We start from the raw sequence: 24,076 nt of genomic DNA, 5'->3' as shown, positions 1-24,076 counted from the left end.
TCATTTCAAAATAGCCATCAGCAATTACACCAAATATGTTGTCAAATATGGTCAATACATTAGTTAACGTATCCCAAACATCACAGTGTGAAGGCCGTCTATACATAAAAGTACGGACATTTGTCAGATACAAACACAAATGTGTCTCACATCGCACCGTTTTACCATGACAAATCACCTTTCCAAAGCTAAACACATGAAGACATTTGGATCAATTTGCTCCATATTCTACGCATACAGCATGGCGGTCATAATTTGTTCATGTACATGAGTGCACACAATGCAGAGTCAGATACAAATGTATCCAAAAGTGTCTTGATATTTCACCTTCAAATTATTATTTACATCCACAATATTTTTGACTCTGCATCATGTGCACTACTGTACGTGTAATAAAAACCACGCACATGATGTATGCGTGGTCAAAATGACGCTATATGCACAATATATTGCTCATTTTATGTACAGTATTAATTATTAATATTCATAGCATTTGTTTTGACTCCGCATCATGTGCACCACTGTACGTGTAATAAAAACCACGCACATGATGTATGCGTGGTCAAAATGACGCTATATGCACAATATATTGCTCATTTCATGTACAGTATTAATTATTAATATTCATAGCATTTTTTTTGACTCCGCATCATGTGCACCACTGTACGTGTAATAAAAACCACGCACATGATGTATGCGTGGTCAAAATGACGCTATATGCACAATATATTGCTCATTTCATGTACAGTATTAATTATTAATATTCATAGCATTTTTTTTGACTCCGCATCATGTGCACCACTGTACGTGTAATAAAAACCACGCACATGATGTATGCGTGGTCAAAATGACGCTATATGCACAATATATTGCTCATTTCATGTACAGTATTAATTATTAATATTCATACAATTTTTTTTGACTCCGCATCATGTGCACCACTGTACGTGTAATAAAAACCACGCACATGATGTATGCGTGGTCAAAATGACGCTACATGGACAATATGTTGGTCATCTCATGTACATTATCAATTATTAATATTCATATCATATTTTTTGACTCCGCATCATGTGCACCACTGTACGTGTAATAAAAACCACGCACATGATGTATGCGTGGTCAAAATGACGCTACATGGACAATATGTTGGTCATCTCATGTACATTATCAATTATTAATATTCATATCATATTTTTTGACTCCGCATCATGTGCACCACTGTACGTGTAAAAAAAACGACGCCCATGATGTATGCGTGGTGAAATTGACGCTACATGCACAATATGTTGGTCATCTCATGTACAATTTGAAATATTAATATTCATAGCATATTTTTACACTCCGCATCATGTGCACTGTAATGCGTCAAAAAAATATGACGCACATCTGTGTATGCGTGAAAATATGACGCATTACACGAAAATAAAAACGGCAGCCATTTTATGCAGGAAGTGATGTAATAGGATATCCTGTTTACCAAATCTGTACTGGGAGTTGACTTTCACTTTCACTTTCACTTTGCAGTCTCAGAGTTATCTAGACTGTGTGGTTGTGTGAAAGGTGTTGTCCTGTGTTTTACTGCTTTAGTGTCCTGTGTGCCTTGTATTTTGTCTTTGTGTCAATCTTTTATTGTTGTCAAACATTGTCTCAGTCTGTTTAGTGTTGTTTTGTCTATACCTGTGATAGTTTGTATTGTCTGTGGGAGTCTGTTGTGGGTAGCATAGTTTGGGGTGTTAGTTGGGCTATTTTTCTCCTTCTTCTTTTTCTTTCACACCTCTACCTTTCCCCATTTCCCACTTTTTCTTTCATTTTTCTTTGGTACTTTTTTACACCTCGCATCATGTCAGGTAGGCCTCGCCTGTCCAGGATGGGTGAGGACGAATTGGGGGGCTTCATATGGCTCGTAAGCCATTTCCTCCCACTGATGCTGGAGGCTGGGGGCCGTGTGATACAGGGGTATCACACGGAGGCGAGGAAAATCCGTTGGGAGAAGGTGCGCCATCACCTGGTCCGGGTCTACGGGAGTCTGTGGAATGTCCATCAACTCAAGCACCGCTGGGCAGATCTGATCAGCAGGGAACAGGACCTGCTGGACCACCTGGGACTCCGGATTGGTGGCTATGTTGGTGAGTAATAATCAATTACATGGGAATAATAGGAATGTGTGCGTGAACATGTGATGATTGGTAGCCAATCTGCAAAATAAGTAGCTGACTGCGTGTTATACTAGGGAAACCTAGGCCCATGGGCATACACATAAATCCCCATTTTTGCTACACATGTACACCCAATAACAGCAGTAAAATGCAACATCTATTTGTATTTTGCTAAATAGCCCCCTCTCTGCGTCACAAAATGATGCAAATGCTGCGCTACAAAGGTATACATATGTGTCCAAATGTGTATTTGTTGCCGGGTGTGTATGAAGACCTATGCTACCAGGCCGATGCCTTATCTTTGCAACACATACCAGATGGCTGTAGCTGCATGGAATGTAGTGTTGCATTTGTGTCTGAAAAGCAACACGTGAACTGCTCTATTTGTACTCTACTGGTCATAATGGCCAGTGAGTACGTCATGTAGAAACAACATACCTACATATGTAGACGCCATAGCTAGACCGAAAATTGCAAACACATGATGATGCAACACCTGTGTGTTGCCTTCACGTCACATGAAGTTAGTCATGTTGTCCACACATATGTCACATGTGTGTCTGGTTGCTGTGTGTTGAACCTGTCCACATAGCCTGTTTGATTGTGAGTGGTCATGCAGTCCTCATGGAACCAGTTGTGAAATGTTTCTCTCTGGGATGCACATGCTGAGATGTATGGATCACATGATTGTTCGGGCCTACTAATGGAGGAGTAACTTGGACGACACATGACTGTCCTGGCCACTGCATGAGTGTAGTAGGGTGTGTCACTGGAGCAGGAGACTCATCCAATGATAATCTAGAATACAAAGTCAGCCAGGCAGGATGAGCATGTGTGAAAGTGTATCATTACCATGTAATATTCACACACTGTCATTGTAACAGAAATTATTTGTCTGTTCACCCAGTCTGAGTATAATCTTCCTTTCATGCTTTACAGGTGGACCAGCCCCGTACACCGTTGGTGAGGTAGCCCATTTTGACGACCCCGATACCTACAGTGAGTGTTGCCTAAGTGCTATTTACATTGTTTGGAAATGAAGCATGATGGATTACTGTGTGTTCAGGACAATTCATGATATGATGTGCTGGCCGTTCATTGGCTTTGTTGTTTTGGTGTGATATCAAATTGGAATAATGTTTCGGTAAAGCAATCCCTAGTCATCTCTCAGATTGAGGGGCAATAGGTCATTCAATTAGTGCGACTATTGGGAATAGCATGACTCATTTTGAACACACTGGTCAATGTTAGACTTGGTCAGGAACTTGCCATTAACTGAGTCAGCATATCAGACTGACAGTCTCCCAGATAGCTTAGGCACATGGCTTCGATGACAAGTGCTTCTTCCTAGTTGAGGATGGACTGTGTACACTGTAGGTCGGATCTTCCGGGGGCATGTACTTCCACAAGGTGACCTCGAAGTGTGTGTGACTTGAGTGCAATGGCCTAGGTGTTCTGTTGAATCATGTGAATGGGTGTTCTACCTCCTCTGTGTGTGTTGTAAAACATGCCTCACTAATAGTATGTTATGTTTGGCTAAGTCATATCATTTTGACATGTGTGGACCTGGGATGTGACAAGGTTGGGCTGACTCCAACGTGTTGCTAGCCCTTCATAGGTGTTGTGTGTGAAGGCACATGCTTGTTGAACTTTCTGTACACTCCTGGTTGTGCATTGATCATGGGATTGTTGTTTGTTCTTCCCACACCACCCACAAAGACTGGGATGTTACTGTGAAACAGGGTACCTAGGACTGTAGCAAACAGTATGTTACACGTACTTAACACCTTTTGTGATTTGAGTTTGTACCTAGGTCCAGATGTAGCAAAATGTCTCCACATTGCAAATAGCATAATTTGATGTTAGTGAGTTGCAAACGTCTGTTTCCTAATCCGAAATGTTTTTGGTGGTCATGTACATATTCGCAAAATGCTTTTCTAAAGTAAAAAAATAAAGGAGTTTACCAGCCCTACTTGCAAATCACAGTGTTAGGCAATCCCATTTGCTAACGAGTACGTGGTTGCAAAGTGAGTAGCTGTTATCATCCACTTGAAGTGGCTGCTAACCAACTTGCTGACTGGAAGGGGTCCGCATTGTGAACCTTCACCTTTGTGAGTGGACCAAAATACTCCTGCACAAAACAGCCAGTGGTCTAGGGGAGCAATAATTATTGTGTAAATTACGAACAATCAATTGTTGTGAATTTAAACAAATCGCAGCTCATTTTCCTTTCAGATAAAGGGCCTACACTTGGTGAAAAATAACTTGCTTCATTTAAAAGCAGTCACGTCTATGGAGTTCTGCTGTTCCCAGCAGGCCTCCATCCCCGTGAGTGCCCATAGTTGCTAAGGTGGTGCAAGTTGGAACCCACATCATTGATGTTCATGAGGTGGGATTTAGGGACCCCATAGTGACTCGCAGACGGTGTCAGAGACACCGTTCAGCTTTGCAATTTGCTAGTTGATTTCCCATCAATTCCTACATCTGGCCCATAGTGTCGACATATGATTCATGGCCAGGGGTTCAATCTTAGCACACAACTATTTCGAAATGCCATTGAGTGAGGAGTGTGATTCTTATCACATAGAATGACATATGTAGTGAAGTCAGTATGCGGACGAGCTGGTGCCATAATGTATAATGGCTTAGGTATGAATTGTAGGAGTAGTTTAGGGTGATGTCATCCATCATGTAGAGACATGGATATGCTATATGTGATATGCCCTTCAGTATGCATGATTCACATGTACTTCCTCTGAGCCTTCCCGTGAAATATGTTGTAACAATTGCTGCAACCAATACATTGCTAGTAATGGTCAAATTACCCATTGTGGTATTCAACCCACTGTAAATTCTATGCTCAATATTTGCCTTTTCCCTTCACAGCTGCAAACCTGAGTGCCGCAGCTCGCAACCAGTTTGAGCGACGTGCAATGAGGTACAGGCACATCCTGCAGGTGCAGTGTGGGTATCGGAGGATGGCCCGCAGATACAATTCGGAACGGGCCTCCGGGGCGTGGTATGCCACACCACAGGCTCCAACAACGGTGCCACCTACAACCACCAGGTCTGCCCAAGGGGACCCAGCGACGGACCAGCCATCTTCCTCAAGACCTGGACCCAGCCGTGTGTTGGGAGCAGGGCTATCCCGTGGCCACTCCACTCCAGCGACAATCTCCACCTCCACCAGCACGCAGACCAGCAGTGACCCTCCAATTGACCCTGCAGCCTTCCAGGCATTGTCTAGGAAACTGGACAGGTTAATTCAAAAGGTTGACAACCTGACGGAGGACATGGCGGAGGTTAAAAAGAAGGTGCGCTCCATCCGGCGCACACTTCAGAGGGCAAATCTTTAGTTATTTTGCCCTCCTGAACTTTTACCCCTCCCCTCTCCCCTCTTTCCTCTTTTCATACTGTTAGTTGGGTTTGGGGGGTTAGTTGTAGGATAAGTATAGGTAATTAGCTTAGTTAGTGTTAGGTAAGAGGGTGGGGGGTCCTTATACTTTCTATCTAATATTTTTGTGTGGGTGGGTGGGTGGGGGGCAATGTTGGGATTCCTGTTTGATAAAAAAAAAAAAATATATATAAAAAATAAAAAAATACAAAAAAATATATGTTTGTTTAGGATAGTATAGTATGTGTGTAGGTTAGTAAGTGTTGTCCTGCATGTGTCTTGTCTCATAATGGTGGGTGGGGGGTTGATGTTTAGATCGTTTCGTTACATGTGTAGAGTAAGTTTAGCTTAGGTTAGTTAGGGACAGTTGTGGGTTAGTAGTAGTCAGGTTAGATTAGTGTAGGTTTATCTTTCCCTTAGTTGCCTCTTTTCTTACTTATTGGAAATAAAAAATTTGTTAACCCTTAACCAGATGCGTTAGGTGCTACCTTTTCATGGCCTTGACATCAGTGTAGCAGAAAGTTTTAGTATGACATTTGTGTCCTATGCTCGCTATCCCCAGGCTATTGAGGTTTAACATGCCAGCTACCCGTGTGCTAACTTGGTAAGTATCCACCGTGTGGGAGAGCCACCATTGGTAGTGTGCATAGATCATCAAGATTTGGGGTTGGTATGTATCCTACTTCACAAAGAGTGCTTCCAGAGTTGATTTTGTAGGTAAATAGATAGGTCGGACAGCATTGTGAAGTTCAGGGAGAGCTTTGTAGATGAGTATTTGTTCACACTCTTGTCTTGTTGCTGTCATTGCTGACCAACATCATGTGTGTACTGCTTGAGCATGACTTTCCTTCATGGTAGTATACGCTGTAAGGGTTATTGATGCAGTGTAATTTGGTTATCATTCCTTTCATTTTACAGCATAATGTATTGTGTTAGTATCGCAAGGTGCCTACATTTCTCATCCACCATTAGTTGTCTAGAATAGCTATGGATGGGGGCTCATTCTGTCCAACACAGCATGATTGTGTGTGCTTAGTCCCTACATCAGTTATTTTCCTCAGTCTAGTAAAGCTATGATGCAATCCTGGCCACTGCACAGATGTTTCAGTATACATGAAATCAGGACAGTAGTCTAGAGAATCAACATGGTTGCCACACAGCCACTTTGGAGTTATGTACTGCACAGTTGAAGTGTGAAATGACACAGAGACACAATAGGTGTGCAAGTGATATTTATTTTTAGGTGGAGTAGTGCAAAAAGTCCATTAACAATGTTAGGTGAGTCCGTTCTGGTGCATTCTTAAATGGTGATCCTATTTACAGGGTGTGGATGATGCTCCTGACATGCTGGGGTGATGTCACAGACGGTGCAGAGGAACAGGAATTGCCAAATGGTAGGAGAGAAACATTTACAGCCAATGTGGACAAGTTAAACAGTAGATTGCCGAACAGTCATTGAGGGTAGTTGGAGTGAGGCTGGCATGTGTCAAAACGTAGGACCTTGGTCAGAGTGGGGCATGGTGCAGGGACTAGGGCTTCCGGGTACTCTTGCGTGTGAATGTTATCTGTTCCATGTCTTCTTCTTCTGATGTGTGTGTTGCCTGGTGTGTCCTTGTTGTTGTTGGTTTTGAAGGGGCAACACACACCTCAGTGTCAGAAGACATGGAGGCAGACATCCCGGGGGCTGATCCCTGTCCAGTTATGAAGGGCAGTACTGCAGCAAGGAGAGCGTGCTGGTTTTTCAGAATGGCAGCCACATCCCGATGGTAGGCAGCCAGGTCTGCCCTGAGGGGTTCGATGTTGCATTCGTGCACACGCTGACTGGCTTGCTGTTGGAGTTGTTTGGTCAACTGGATGACAGCTGTGCAGATTGCCTTCTGTGTTACTAAAAGTTCCTCCAACAGCGATGTTCTGGCTTGCATTGCAGCTGCCTGATCAGCAGTTGACAGCATGCACGAACGCACCCCCTCAAGGCTGGCTGCCATAGTTTGCATCCCCACCCGCACCTCCTTGGCCAGCTCCCGCTGGACCCCAACGACTGTTCTTTCGAAGCTGGTGCCAGTGTCGTCAGAGTCCTCAGCTGTGTTGGAGCTGGCAGGTCTTACAATTGGGGTGGCGGGTGGTTCTACTGTGGTGGCTGCTTCATCTTGGCTCCTCCTTGTTACTGAAGGGGGGGTTTGGAGGCTTTCGAGGACCATGTCAATGGTCTCTTGTGTGAGGTTGATGTTCTCGTCATCCATGTCATCAGGGAACTCATGGACAGGCATATCGTCAGGAGATCCGTGTTCCTCTGCAAAGAAACAGGGTACAATTAGTGTGTCTGTGTTGAGATCATTTAGCACTAAGATACAAGCCTTTGGATGCCTTTACTTTGTACTCTGATTTTGTCTTGGTATCTGCTGTCTGTCATAGGGCATTGTTGTAGGCCTATGGCCCACCTGTGTGTCACATATATGATATGGAGCTATCAGACATGCCTGCCAGGTCATCTCTAGGTGTTGATTTGTAATTATTTTGGAATATGCATTTTTTTGTCCTACTCCTCCCTCGGTGTTTCACTATTGTTATGGAGGGACATTTGTTTGGGTGGGCTCTCATTATCCTACATGTGATTCTTGGCTTTCTAGGCAGCAGGATAGCTAATGGTGTGGGGGACTAAGTTTGACCCACTTGTAAATAACTCTGTCACCCAGATATTGTATTTAGCTCAGACAGACTAGCAGTGCCTCTGGTCTCCCACAACAGAGGAATGTTTAGAAGTCCAAGCCCATGACATCTTTGGGACTTCTCAGGGAAGTGGTGGTCACTCAGGTCCTACACATTTCTATCTTTTCCGGTATGTTCCCATACACAAATGACACAGACAGTATTTGTTTGATATGAAGTTTCATTGTACAACTGACTTGTAGGAATTTAGGTGTGAGCCCCAATAACCAAAACAATACACACAGTTAGAACTGAAATAGTCCGCAGGAGAGTAATACATTGGTACACAGCTATCATGGTGCCTAACAGTTTCTACTCTCCCTCTGCTTGTTCTATATATAGCACTGCATGTTAAGTTTGGAGCTTGGCTGTCTGAATCACAGGGGAGACATCATCCCTCATATCAGAGGAATGGGCTGGGATCTGGTTGTGCATCAGCAGCAAGGCAGGCAGCATCTAGATGTGATTTTCTGTTTGTAAACTCCCCCATGCGTGTCTTGGGACGAGGAAGTGAATTTAAAAGACATATGTCATTGTGATGACAAAGTTTCCCTACGCAGGAATGGCAAACCTTAACCCCTACCACATCTATCATCAACGAACCAGACGGTATCCTTGACTGGGCCACAGAGTGAATATGTTCTGGCAAACTCCAGTGCAGAAGTAGGCAAAACAGGGTGATTTGACTAATTGCCAACACCTTAGGACTGACTATTTGCTACATTAACTGATAGGAAGGGCAATGAGATTCATTTAGTGCAAAGTGCTCTGAGGCACTTAGATGTGAGCAAATGAGTATAAGTACATTCAGGGTAAGATGCACAAAGGCCTCCAGCCTGAGGCTATTGCGCAAAGTATACGTTTCACTTGCCACGCTACACTTTGACTGACTGTGGGTGTTGTGACTGCCCTGCCAGCACACTTGCCTCACAGGCCCTGCACCATACACTTTTTATTCACATTGCATGATCTGTACATGTTAGGTGGCATGACCTATGTATGTCAATGTTAGGATGTGGTATGGATGTAAACATTGTTGATGTTTGTATCTGATGGGGTCTCATGTGTGTCTTACTGGATTGGCCTGTTTATCGTATGAATGTCCTATTTTTTGGTTAGACTGTGCAGATGTGTTTCATTGACCAGTTGCCTGTGTCCCCTCGTCAATGTTGTTGTCTGAGCAGTATGACATTTGTGATGTAGCATTGTTAGGCAGGCACGTGAGGGACCCTGACGTATGCAGCATGTGTGTGTCGTTAGCGCTGTGTGGCTCCTATTGCTGTTTACTTAGGCTTATGTATGTGTCAGTTATGGACATTCGGCATTTAAGTGTACTGGTAGCTTTGTCTTATTTCTAGGAGTAGTTGCAGATGTCATCCTCACCCCCTAATTTAGGAATGTATGTTCCAGGGTGGGGTTCCTGCCATTTGGTACTATAGCTGCCCAGAGATGAGAGGTGTTATTGTCAACTGTGGTGGCAGTTAAGTTGCAGTTGTTGTATTTGCTACTGCATTACAGGTAGGGACCTAGTTGATGGGGAATAGTTTGTGCAAAACAAGTGCCTGGATGTGGATTCAGGGTAGTGTCCTTCCCACCTGTCACTGGTTTCCCTTGGCTCTCTTGTTGTAATTACAGGATGTCCCCATGGGACTGTAGTGGTGGCAGTATTTTGTCGTGCCCCGGCTATGGTCAGTACTGGGCATTCCCCCCTGCCGTGCCCCTTTCCCCATGCCACTTCATATATGTGCTAAGTTACATGCATTGTGTAGTAGGTATCCCCCCCCTGCTTACAGTCCCCATTATTGCATTGTAATTCCCCATGCGACTTACCCTGCATGTGCGTAGTGTCGTGGTAGTCTGCGCTGTCCAGTCCTTGTATCCCTGTGACGATCTCCTCTGGGATGACGGCTGCGACCATCTCCTCCATGTGATCCAGAGCCTCCTGTTGTGCTGGACTCCCCCCTCCAGTCTGCATTGCTGCCTTCCTGTTCCTGGCCATTTTCTCTTTGGTCCTACGTTTACAGTCATGCCAGCGTTTCTTACACTCGGTGACTGTCCGGCGTTCTTCAGCCACACTGTTTATCTTGTCCACAATTTCTTTCCAGATGGCCTCTCTCCTACTGAGTGGCAATTTTGAGGATATGAAAAGTTGGTGCTGGTGTTCCGTCACCTCTTTCACCAGGATTTCCTGCTCCTCTGCACTGAAGCGACACTTTCTTTTTTTCTTTAACATGTCCTGGTTCCTGTGTGCTTCCTCCTGGCTGGGTCCTGGTCTGCTCTCATCCTCCTGGGGTCTGTTGGGGCATCTGGGATCCATTTTGGGTCTCCTCTCCTGTAAGTGCAGTTTTCGCGCAAAAATGTCACGCAATAGCGTGAAAAAAAACGGCGTATTCACGATTGCGCTGTCGTAAATTGACCCACAGTGATTTGCGTCACTTTTACGTGGGTTTCCCTTACGACAGACCGACGCTGTTTGCGTCACGAAATAATGACTCCCACCTGTTGGTTGCGCCGCCGTACGTCAAAGTATAAATTTGCCGCCCGAATGGCGCATCCAAATGGCGTTAGACGGCGCAAATTTTTTTGACGCAAAACTGCGATAGCGCAGTTTTGCGTCAAAAAGTATAAATATGGGCCTCTGTTCCTTACCAGCTAGAGGGCTGCTTTGCGCAACTCTCGGTGCCAAGCACAGATAAAGGTCTCTGGGACAAGCCACGCTGCTGACCACGAGCCCGGCACATGTGGAATCGACACTCCGAGCCCTAACCCACTTGAAGGTGTGTGACTGAGAATACGTGGCCCGATCTCCCACTCTACGATAAAGCGCTTGAGTGCCCTCTGCCCATGTTTGCTCTACAGAAAAATATGAAAATAAACAAACACAATAATAAACTATGAGTCCAAGTTCATCTGACCCTGAAACCCTCACACTGTCTCTGGCGGTTAAAGTTGACGCCTCTGGACTCTCTCCTCCAGCTCAAATGCTTCAGTGCCTCGCAGCTGCTTTCACTTTCAGCTGCTGGCTTAAGCTGTTCACTGCGCTCTGGCACACGCTAGCATGCCACGGGAGGGGGATATTTCAGACCATTTGTTGCCAAAAGAGCTCGCACTGGAGGTGAGGAAGTAACCACCAGCTTGGCGTACCTAAGTCACCCAGGCCTTGTCGGCAGCCCTTAGTTTTATATCTGCCCTTAAGCTCGCCCCTATCATAGGATGTTAAATGCATGTAGAGACAATGACTCTTTCTTACAACTTTCTGTTGTTTCTTTTTAAACCCATGCTTATAACTACGCAGCTGTATTTAATTCAGTTCTAAATGTTACCGCTCGGCCACGCATCCTGCTGCTCCATTTGTTAGAGCACAGCCAGCCTTGCATGTTAGGGCACACCCATGTGGTCTTTATTTCTGAATACTACAGCACAGCCTTCATTGCATAGTACAGCTGTGTGCCGTATACCTAGGGCCACTGGCATTATGTGGCAGGGAAGGGTCAAATTATGCTGCAGGCTTGAGTAAATTATGCGGCACATTACGCAGCATAATGCATCATTTTTTGAGAGGAGAGAGCTACTTCATTTTTAGGGTCGAGCGCAAAGCGCTCTGTCCCTGCTGTAATCTCTCTATGGGCTTGTAACCATGCCCACCGCACACCCATGAGTTTGGTTAGTTTATGGGCTTGCCTTTTAAAATTCGCTTGATTTCATTAGTGAAAGGAATGCATTTGTCATGCCTTTTCCAATGTTTAGCCCGCCTCGAGCGCATTGGCCAAGTACTGAATACATACAAGGCTCCAAGTTTTACATATGGTTTCGGGACTACTTTTTTCTATTTGTTTCCTACACAGCGTGGTCTCACTGGGCAGTAGTCAAGCACTTTGCATGACATCGACTTTTTTACATGGATAATTGCATTTTTGCTGATAATAGTTTTGATTGTGAACAAACTATTGTTTTACTTTTTATTTTCAATGTATGTGGCAAGAAATGTCCAGTTTGGAATTTACAACACAAATAGCTCTTTTTTCATGGGGTTATACCCTCTAGGGGCTCACAATATGGATACATGACCATGTTTCGTACAAATGATATTTGTGTTATGTAGATTTTCCTAGTAAATTATGAAGGAAAGTCTTAATTTTATTAAAGACACAAGAGGCGAGTATTATGCTTTAGTCTTTTCCTTATTTTTAACAGCAGCTGCAGTCAAAAACAAAACTACTGATCCCATAAGGCTAACAAAAGTAGCCAATGAGGATCAAAAGGTAGTTCGAAGTAATGCACCAATCACTAACAATCCATACTAATAATACATATCTTGACTGGGAACAGCCCTCTTTTCTTGTGCGAGATTAAACAGTAACGAACAATGGAATAATGAAAACCACAAATACAAATAGCCAGGCAAAGTGCTAAAAGTTCTTGAAAAAGGAAAATCAGTCTTTGAGCAAACTCCAGAAGGGTGTTTTGATCCAATGGTTGAGAGATCGTGGAGGTGGGTGTGGCAAAGGACGAAGTGTACGAAGAAACGAAGGAAGGATCCTTAAGAAGCCGACTTTTGTCCTGATGTAGATGCTGAAAGGGAGGGAGACAAAATAACAGTGTTAATCTTTGTAGCGGCAGGATAATACTCGCCTCCGTGTCTTTAATAAAATTAAGACTTTCCTTCATAATTTACTAGGAAAATCTACATTTCATGGCAAGACCAGAGGCTCCTATTATGCCATTTTAAAGCGTATTAATCAGATTAAAAGAGGCATGTTGAATCGGTTTACAATAGAAAACCTTTAAAAACATTGCCATTGGACCAGTCAGCCGACCGGAGAATATCCTCCAAGCGAGAACCAGGCCAAAAAGCTTTGGATGCCCTGGCTCCCCTAGCCGAGTGGGCCCTAAAGGCGGAGACATAAATGCCAGCTAAGGACAGAACCCAACGGCCCCAGTGTTCTTAGGTTGGAGAGGACACAGGCTTGAAAGGTTTTCGGAAAGAAATCAGGAGCTGGGTAGAGGAGAAATTCCTCAGACCGGCTGTCTGTTGTTCATAGCTTTTTAAGCATTGGCCTACACAAAGCTTGGGGTGATCTGGAAAAAAAGGGATAAAAAACTGAAGAAAGATTAGTTTTAGTACGCATAAATACATTAAACATAACACAAGAGGGAGTAAAATTGCGAGCAGTAACATCTAGAGCTCTAACATCAGATAAACGCTTGAAAGACACTAAACATAACAGCATGGAAAGTTTAGCAGAAAGCTGTTTTAATGATAATGACGTATTGTCTGGCCACAACACAAACAGTTTTAACACAGCGTTAACATCCCATAACGAACTATATTTAGGTTTTGGAGGATTAGAAAATTTTACTCCCTTTAAAAGGTGGCAGATCAAAGAGGTGTTCTCCAACAGGTTTTCCCTGGAAAAAGAATGTGAGCAAGAAATAGCAGATCTATACAGGTTAATCGTACGGAACGATTTCCCTTTACAGGCTTCCGCCGCCAGAAAATTAATAATCATTGTTACATTTGCTGTAAAGGGATCAACTTGTTTTCCCACACACCAGCTATGCCAGAGAGACCAAGCTGATTTACATGCTTTCCTTGTTCCTGGAGCTCTTGCCAGGACCATGAAGTTTGAAGCTTCTGCTGAAATAGAAGTGCCAGGCTGAGATTCCCTGAAATTTTCCAAGCTGAGAGGGTGAGGACATTCTGAAGTATTAAGTTGTGGCAGAGCTCTTGGCGATTGGTTAAGAGATCTGGGAACAAGGAGATTAAGAACAGAGGTTCTTTTGACAGTTCCAGGAGGGAGGGAAACCACACCTGGGAGTACCAGAAGGGGACTAGGAGTACTACCGAGGCCTGCTGCCTCCTGACCTGTGCCACTACTCTGGAAATCAAAATGAAGGGAGGAAAAGCATAATTGAGGGAGGATGACCAGTCTTAAGAGAAAGCATGAAATGCGAGAGCTAGAGGAACTGGATGCCAGCTGAAGAACTTCGGGAGCTGTGTGTTGAGATTTGATGCAAAAAGATCTATGTCAAAGGGGCCCCATTTGTGGAGAATGTTGTTGAAAACCTGCACGGTGAGCATTGAGTCGCTGGAGTACTGGAAATGGCGTGAGTACCAATCCGCTACGAAGTTGAGATTGCCAGGTAAGTACTCCGCTTGGACAGAGATCCTGTTTTGGAGACAGAATTCCCAGAACCCTTTCGCCAATTCTGTGAAAGGTTTGGATTTTGTGCCTCCCAAACGGTTGATGTAACGAACCGTGGAGATATTGTCCATTCTGAGAAGAAATTAACAGGAAACTCTGGCCCTCATTCTAAGTCTGGTGGGCGGCGGAGGCCGCCCGCCAGACTTCCCCCCTCCAAAATACCGCTCCGCGGTCCAGAGACCGCGGAGGGTATTCCAAGTTTTCCCCTGGGCTGGCGGGCGGCCGCCAAAAGGCCGCCCACCAGCCCAGGGGAAAACAACCTTCCCACGATGAAGCCGGCTCGTAATCGAGCCGGCGGAGTGGGAAGGTGCGACGGGTGCTACTGCACCCGTCGCGTATTTCACTGTCTGCTATGCAGACAGTGAAATACTAGCGGGCCATCTTACGGGGGCCCCTGCAGTGCCCATGCCATTGGCCGCCTTGGAGGATTCATTTGGGCAGCGGGAAACTGGCGGGAGACCGCCAGCTGTCCCGGTCCGACCGCGGCGGTCGGAATGCCCAAGGGAGCACCGCCGGCCTGTCGGCGGTGCTCCCGCCCCCGTTGGCCCTGGCGGTTCTGTACCGCCAGGGTCATAATGAGGCCCTCTGTCTTTTGCGAGGCTTCTCATTGCAAAGGAGCCAGCAAGCATCTCTAAACAGGTTATGTGCAGTTTTGACTCCTCCCGCGACCATAAGCCTCCAGTTGAGATTGGACCACAACGGGCCCCCCCAACCCAGAAGACTTGCATCTGATTCTAATACAAGATCTGGGGCTGATGCGAAGACAGTCCTGTTGATCAGGGCATCTAAATGGTCGATCAACCATTACAGTTCTGCTCGAGAGTCCTGGTCTAGAGCTATGGAATCTGAATAGGCCAGCCCTCTTTGGAGATGATGAATTTTCAGTCTCTGCAATGCTCGGTAGTGAAGAGGACCCGGAAAGATAGCTTGGATTGAAGAAGAGAGGAGACCTACGACTCTTGCAAGGGATCTGAGGGAAAGAAGAGAGTTGCATAAAATTAGCAGAATTTCTGACTTGATTGATTTGATCTTTGAAGAATGGAGAAGAAGAGTAGTCGAAACTGAATCTACCAGGAAACCTAAGAATTTGATCTCTTAGATCGGATCTAAGGAAGATCTTTCGTAGTTTATGATAAAGCCTAGATCTGAAAGAAGATTGCACACCAAGTGCACCTGAGAAAGAAGAGAAGAGCGATTTTGATTCATGATAAAAATATCATCCAGATAGATGATTAATCTGACACCTCAAGTCCTGAAAAAGGCTGCTACTGGTTTCAGCCGTTTCATGAAACACCATGGGGCGGAAGACAAACCGAAAGGAAGGGAAGTGAAATGGAATGTCTGACCGGCCCATTGGAATTGAAGACATTTTTGAGAATCCGGGTGTATCGGTACCATAAGGTATGCGTCTTGCAGGTCTAACCTCAACATCCAATCTCTTTGGAGCGAGGTATCCCTGAGATGTAGAATGGTTTCCGTCTTGAAGTGATGATAAAGAACAAACTGATTGAATTGCCTTAGGTTGATAACCGGGCGCATTTTCTTGTTCTTTTTCTGGACCAGAAAAACCGAACTAAGAAAACCTGAAGGATCTAGAGAACAACAAGTTATCGCCTGTTTTTGTAAAAGGGATTGAATTTCTGAGGAAATTAAGTCTGTCATTTGGAGAGAGAAGTGAGGGGAGGAGGAAAAATTACTTGAAAAGGCTCTGAAAAGAGCTCTATAGCATATCCCTGAACGGTACTTAGGACCCAGGGATCTACCGTGAGTTCCTTCCATTTTGACAGGCACATTGAAATACGACCCCCTAGAATAGGTGAAATAATCTGATGATTTACCGGCTTGCGTAGAGAATCTGGAATTACAGTTCCCCTTGTTCCTGAATCCCCTGCTCCTTTGGGGGTACAATTGCGGTCTGTAATCTTGTGTTGAGGTGTTACCATAGTAGCCGCGGGAACCTTGATTGGCATAGGAGCGGCCAGCAAAGCGGTTCCTGTCTCTAACGGCCCTGGCAAAAACACGTGCCAAAAACATCTTTTTTAAAGATTGCTGCTCTTGGTCAAGGGATGAAAAAGTTGCCACATACTTGCTCAACTCCTTGATAAAGGAGTCGCCAAAAAGCAGACCCTCTGCTTTGACACCGGGATCTGTGCCTGCCAGGTTGACCAGCTTGGGGTCTAGTTTCAGGAGGAGACCCTCCGTACGCTCGTGCGTGATAGAGGAGTTCGCATTTCCTAATAAACAAATGGCCCGTTGGGTCCACAAGGAGAGCTCAGCTGGGTCCACTGAAGCTTGTTCCAAACAAGCAGTTTCTGCTAAATCAAAAATGTGGGTTAGGGGTCCTACTATGTCCAACAGCTTATCTTGGCAAGAAGACCAAGCTTTGTTAACACCCTTCCGCAGGTTCTTGCCATATTTGGTGAAAAAGGTAATTAGGGAAGTGTCAATAGACGGAGTTGCCGTGATTTTGGAGGAAAGGGCGGGACGGGGACATTCAGATTTGAGTTTCAATCGCACCTGTTTATCTAAGGGGGTGCGCAACCTGGCTGTGACATATTCCGATACGTGGTCCGTACGGAACCACTCAGTCGAATTTGAATGCTGGATGTTAGCCGGATCGAACATAGGCACTCCTTCAGCGTTCAGTATTGTGCAAGAATTCTTAAAGTCTTGAGACCCAATTTTAACTTTTTTGAGAGGAGGAGGGGAGATAATATCTCCAACCTCCTTGTCGGAAATATCCGAGTCCGAGTTAGGGTCTTGCACCTCGTCATCCGTGTCCATAATTTTTGATATAGATATAGGTGAATAGATATGTTTAGATTTTACCATGCATTTTTTTGACGGTCTAGCTGTTAACCCCTCCTTAAAAGGAGGCCTTTGAGGAACCACGTCCTCTGCCACATGTGAACTTCTGTCACTCACTAATAGTGTCACTTTAGTATTTTTGATGGATTCTGACGCTTTCTGCCTTCCCCCGCAGATTGGGCCTGCATGATTTTTGACACTAGATTGACAACAGAATTTTCCAAATTCTTTGATCATTTCTGCCAGTAAACTGCCATGGCTTGTTCCACAGAAGACTGTATAAAGTCATTAAGGTTGTCTTTGAGGACGTCTTCCTCCTCCTCCTGTGTCAAAAGTGGGTGTGCAGAGATGTCCATGGTGCCAGCAGTCGAATAGTAAATGAAAACTGCAAAACTGAGAGAGGAAAGGGTTAAATAATCTCACCGAAGTGAGAATAAGGATATGGCCCACCTCTGGGCGGAGTGAAAGGGAATAGGAAGAGAAACCGGAACCTCCACAGAAACGCGGAGTCCGGCACTGGCAGAAGGCAGACGAGACCGCTTGAAGCGGTAAGTAATAAAATGAAATGAAGCGTGTCTCAAAACACGCTGAGAAAATCAGCGTGTCGCAAGGCACCTCAAACAGCTGAGCGAGCAGCAGAAAATGCTGCTAACACTCAGAGGAGACGCGTGTGAGAAGCGTTCTTGCTCAGCACTGAAAATTCTCCTCAGCGGGCTGCCGAAGGAAAACGACGTGCGCTGAGGAGAACAGCGTATAAACAACAGAAATAAGCGGCGCGCGCCGCAACCAGAACAAATGGAATGCAGCTACAAGCCGACTGATAGATAAACAACGAAGAGCTAGGAAATGCTAAATAAGAGTAAATATCACAACCAAGAATATGTATATAAACACATACAAATGCTATAACGTTATAATTAATAAGTGAACCTAAGTTGAAATAGTACTTATCTTGACTGCGAGCAGCAAGAAAAGAGGGCTGTTCCCAGTCAAGATAGGTATTATTAGTATGGATTGTTAGTGATTGGTGCATTACTTCGAACTACCTTTTGATCCTCAATAGCTACTTTCGTTAGCCTTATGAGATCAGTAGTTTTGTTCTTGACTGCAGCTGCTGTTAAAAATAAAGAAAAGACTAAAGCATAATAGGAGCCTCCGGTCTTACCATAAAATTGTATGTTTTAATAATCTCTCCTTATTATAATTACGATGCTAAATGGCAACATTTTCATTTTTTGCTGCAGATAGAGGAAGAAGGTAAATGGAAGTGCTTGTCATATGCATGGACCACTGGAATATCCTCTAAACCGGAGCCCGCCCAGAAGGCTTTGGAGGCCATAGCCCCTCTGGCAGAATGAGCTCCAAATCTGGAAATATCGATACCAGCTAAGGACATAATCGATTTAACCCAACGAGCTAAGGTGGCAGACGAAACCGGGTGATAGGGTTTCCTAAATGAAATAAGAAGTTGGGAGGAGGATGTTCTTAAATCTGCAGTCTTTTGTTCATAAACTTTAAGACATTGGCCCACACACAATTTTGGATGTTGCGGGAAATAAGGATAAAAAACTGACGATAAATTGGTTTTGGTACGTCGAACAACCGAAAATAGCAAAAGACATAATAACATTGTTAACTTAGCAGATAACATTTTTAGTGATAACAACGGATTGTCCAGCAATGAAATCAGAAACTTTAGAACAACATTAACATCCCATAATTGATTGTATTTCGGTTGAGGTGGTTTAGAAAATTTTACTCCCTTTAGTAATCTGCATACCAGCGGATTTTCGCCTATTGGTTTCCCATTGACATGGATATGATTAGAAGAAATAGCCGACCTATAAAGGTTGATAATACGGAAAGCCTTACCTTTACTGGCTTCTGCGGCTAAAAAATGAATTACAAAAATTACATCTGCTGAAAAGGGATCAATCTGACTTCCCAAACACCAGCCGTCCCATAAAGACCAGGCTGCCTTGTAGGCTTTCGTGTTACCAGGGGCCCAGGAATTTGAGATGTATTGGGAAGCTTCTGACAAAATGACAGGGCAAGATTGGGGATTCCTGAGATTTTCCAGGCAGATAGAGTGAGGATGTTGTCCACAATGAGGGGGTGAGGACGCTGAAAAGGGTCCAACAGTAAGTCTGGGAAGGACGGAATTAACAAGGGAAAATCCACTGAGAGTTCCAGTAGGATAGGGAACCATACTTGGGATTGCCAAAACGGGACAATGTGAATAAGGGAGGCATTCTGACGTCTGGCGTGTGCTAAGACCCTGTTGATCATGATAAAGGGAGGAAAGGCGTAATTGAGGGAACGAGACCAATCTTGTAAGAAAGCACCTGATGCCAAGGCTAAGGGATCTGGACGCCAACTGTAAAATTGGGGAAGTTGTGTGTTCAGTCGAGATGCGAACAGGTCTATGGAGAACGGACCCCATAAGGAATGAATCTTGTGGAAAACTGAAGGATGAATTCAACAATCGCTGGAGTCTCGGAGATGACGAGAATGGCAATCTGCGACTGAATTGAGAGCTCCTGGAAGGTACTCTGCATGAACCGAAAGATGGTTTGAAAGGCAAAACTCCCAAAAACTCTTGGCCAAATCCGCTAGAGGTTTGGATTGTGTGCCTCCAAGATGATTTATGTATTCTAAAATCTGCAGACTGGTCTAATGACAATACCTTTAGAGTCTTTTATTGCAAACCTGTTGATGATGTTTCACTGAATGTAATTAATATGCTTTAAACTTGCATAATAGGAGCCTCCGGTCTTGTCATAAAATTTAGATTTTCCTAGTTTATGGCGGAGAGTCTTAATTTTATTAAAGACACGGAGGCGAGTATTATCCCACCTCTGGTATAAACGCTGTTTTTTCTCCCTCCCTTTCTTCCAGCGCCAGTTCCGGCCACTCAATCAGCGTCCTAGTAGGATTTCCTCACATCATTGGAACCCTTCGTTCATTGCAAGTTCAGGATCGTTTTCTCCTGATTTGATGGAACACTCCTTTATTTGTAGGATTTTGGACTTTTCTTCTGGCGTTTTTGCTTCGTAATGGCTTTGTTTATTCTTTGTTCTCTATTCCCACTATTATTCAACCATTGACTTTGTTTGCAAGAAAAGAGGGCAGTCAAGTGACGTCACAATGGCATGAGGGGTTCTGCTATTGGTTAACATGTTCGGTACTACGTTTTTAATCCCACTGGCTGTCTGTGTTAGCCACATGGGATTTGTAGTTTCTTCTTGACTGCTGTATTATTAAACCGAGAAGAGAAACGCATAATACTCGCCTCCGTGTCTTTAATAAAATTAAGACTTTCCGTCATAAACTAGGAAAATCTACATTTTGTCTACTTTTCAGGAATGTTCAGCTTTCCAGGATCCAGCATTGGTTTCACACCCATTTCTGTCACTAACTGGAAGGAGGCTGAAAGCACAAAAGATAGTAAAAATGGGATATGTCCCAGTAAAATGCCAAAATTCTCTTGAAAAATTGGTTTTCTGATTTTTGTCTACCTGTTCCTGAAAGCTGGGAAGATGGTGATTTTAGCACCGCAAACCCTTTGTTGATGCCATTTTCAGGGAAAAACTACAAGCCTTCTTCTGCAGCCCTTTTTCCAATTTTTTTGAAACAATTTAACTTTTCACTGTATTTTGGCTAATTTCTTGATCTCCTTCAGGGGATCCCACAACCTATGGGTACCCCTAGGATGTTGGAAAAAAAAAGATGCAAATTTGTCTGGGGTAGCTTATGTGGACAAAATGTTCTGAGGGCCTAAGCGTACCTTGCCCCAATTAGCCAAAAACAGCCCTGGGGGTAAAATGCCTGGCAGCGAACGCGTTAACAAAATAACATGCTTATATTACACAAAACATTGGCTTGAATGGTTTATCAACGTCAAAACACGGTCTTTGTAGCAATTAAAGCATTGAAAACTAATAGGCTTCTTTTAATTTAAACTTCTTTGATTCATCAAGTACATGATAAGACATCTTTTTTTTTTTTTTTTTCCAAATGTCAGGAATTCGTGCGTTGGTTCAGATACATACAATCGTCACCGTACACAAATACCTATTTGATCGCAAGTCGTAGGTAACAAGCTTGACAACATGTGCACAAGCTATCCCTTTGACCTTTTACCTGTTAAGGAAAAAGGTCACGTTAATCAAAAGAAAAACATTACATTACATCACTTTACATTTACTACACCTGTCTTCATCTGAGTCCTCTCCGTTCGCCTTTCGGGTCCTGAGGAAAAAAAGTAGACAACAGGTTAGTGGACCCTCCGGGGCGGACCCCTTCAGGTTTCGTCGTCGCTGTCGTCGTCTGATCCGTCCAGTGCTGCGTAGTCACGCAGGAGGCTGTGGATCATCTTCCGGCAGACCAGGGTCGATGTCTCCTTCTTCCCTACTACCAGGCGGTTTCTGGAAAATAGAAGAACATCTTTAAGGCAGCACAGGAGCCTCCAGCAGCCCTGGAGGTCTCTGAGTGCATGTGAACCGGGGAACAAACCATACATTACCGAGTCTGCGGTGATGCATGTTATTGGTATCCAGGCCCCAAGCTCCGTGCTTAGGGCCTTCAGAAGGTCCTGGGCGTAGGCGCATTCCCAGAAGAGATGGTAGGTCGTCTCATCTGCGGTGCATCCTCTTGGGCAGGACTTGTATCGGTTGAGCCCTCTTGCGTGCATGAAGGCTCTCACTGGCAGGCCTCCCTGGATGGCCATCCACGCAATGTCCTTGTGTTGGTTGGTCAGGCGTTTGGAGGCTACGTTTTTCCAGACGTGGTCCGCTGTGGCAGAGGGGAGGGCACCGATCGGTTCGCTGACGTCCTTCGCACGAATCTGTCTGTGGATGATCTTTGGAGTCCACTGCGTCGGGGCTGGTGCCGCCGGACCGTGCTCCTTGATGAACTTCTCCACTTCTTTGTAAAACCATGGGGTTTCCCAGTTGTAGGGGACTGCGCTGTCCCATTCTGCCCAACCACGTCGCCTCCACGTCGGTAACAGGAAAAACCGTGCCATCAGGAAGCCGGCGTGGCTTTCATCTTTTGCCCTCAGGGTGTTCCTCACGCAGTGGCATACGAAGGTTGCCCTCAGGATGGTGGCGATGTCTGGCACTCCTTTGCCTCCTTTGTCGTGGGTTTTGAACATCACCTCCCTCTTCACTCTATCCATCTTGGAGTTCCAGATGAAGTAGAAGATCATTCTCGTGATGGCCTTGGCCGTTCGAGGCTGCACTGGCCATACTTGTGTGACGTACAGGAGCACTGGCAGGGTCTCGTTCCGCAGGACCAAAGACTTCCCTTCGATCGTCAGCTTCCGGAGGCTCCAGAGTCCCAGCTTCTGTTTCGTCTTTGCCAGTCTTTCTTCCCATGATTTCTCTGCAGCGCCTTTTCCGCCGAACCAGACTCCAAGGATCTTCAGGAAATCCTGCTTGATGGGGAATGGCAGTGGGTCTCTGGTGGGGGTCCAGTGGCCGAAGAGTAGGGTTTCTGACTTGGCGCTGTTTATCTTTGCTCCCGATGCCTTCCCAAACTCGATACAAGTCTTCTCAAGTTCTTTTATGGAGTGCCCGTCCGCACAGAACACTGAGACGTCGTCCATGTAGAGGGAGCACTTCACTTTGCCCTTCCCGCCGCTTCCTGGTACTATCACTCCTCTGATGTCCTTGTTCTGTCTGATGCGTTCGGCGAGGAGCTCTATAACACAAATGAACAGAAGAGGTGAGAGTGGACAGCCCTGCCTAACCCCTGAAAGGACGGGGAAGGGGTCGGTTCTCCATCCATTGACCAACGCTGTGCTAGAGGTGTCTCTATACATTGCGGTCACCACGTCACAGAAGAAGTCACCCAGTCCCAGTGCTCAGAGTGTCCGGTCCATGAACTCATGGGAGACGCGGTCAAAGGCCTTTTCCTGGTCCAGACTGACCAAGGCCGTCGGAATCTTTCGGCTCTTGACGTACTCGATCGTGTCTCGGACCAGGGCCAGGCTGTCCGCGATCTGCCGGCCCGGTATCCCACAGGTCTGGTCAGGGTGGACTATCTTCTCTATCACTTTCTTTAGGCGGTTGGCCATCGCCTTCGCTAGGAGTTTGTAGTCCACATTGAGGAGAGAGATGGGCCTCCAGTTTTTGAGGTCCTCCTTCTCTCCCTTCTGTTTGTACAAAAGCGTTATCATGCCTTCACGCAGGGACTGCGGCATACTGCCCTTGCCCACCACTTCCTCGTAGAGTTCTAGCAAGTCTGGCCCGATCAGGTCCCACAGTTCGACATAAAGTTCCACTGGGAGACCATCACTTCCGGGGGTCTTGCCTCTCTTGGAGGTCATGGCGGCCAAGTGCAGCTCTTCCAGGGTGAAGGGCGCGTTCAGGCCCCCTCTCTCTTCCGGACTCAGTGTCTTTGAGATGCCCTTTAGGAAACTGTCCGCCTGGGGTCTCTCTGACGACTTTGGTGAGTAAAGCTCGCCATAAAAGTCGGTGACGACCCTCATGACGTGCTCTTTCCCACTCTGGAGGTTGCCCTCCCAGTCCTGAAGCTCTACCAGCGGGGTGCGGGCCGAGTGAAGTTTCTTGAAGAAGAAAGAGTTGCATTTCTCATCCTTCTCGAGGTTCTCGGTTCTGGTCCGGAAGATGATTTTCCTGGATTCCTCCCTGAAGTGCTCTGCGAGCCCTTTTCGGGTTTCCTCCAGTTCGTCATCCACGTCCCATCCCCTGAGCTCGAGTTCAAACAGGCGCTGCAGTTTGCTTTGCAGCTGCCTGAAATCCCTCTTCTTTTCCCGTGCAGCAGCTCTGCTTGCATCC

This window comes from Pleurodeles waltl, chromosome 4_2 (genome assembly GCF_031143425.1).
Source record: "Pleurodeles waltl isolate 20211129_DDA chromosome 4_2, aPleWal1.hap1.20221129, whole genome shotgun sequence".
Classification (NCBI taxonomy): Eukaryota; Metazoa; Chordata; class Amphibia; order Caudata; family Salamandridae; genus Pleurodeles; species Pleurodeles waltl.
The sequence above is the reverse complement of the archived record's forward strand: the minus strand, read 5'-3'. Positions refer to the sequence as shown.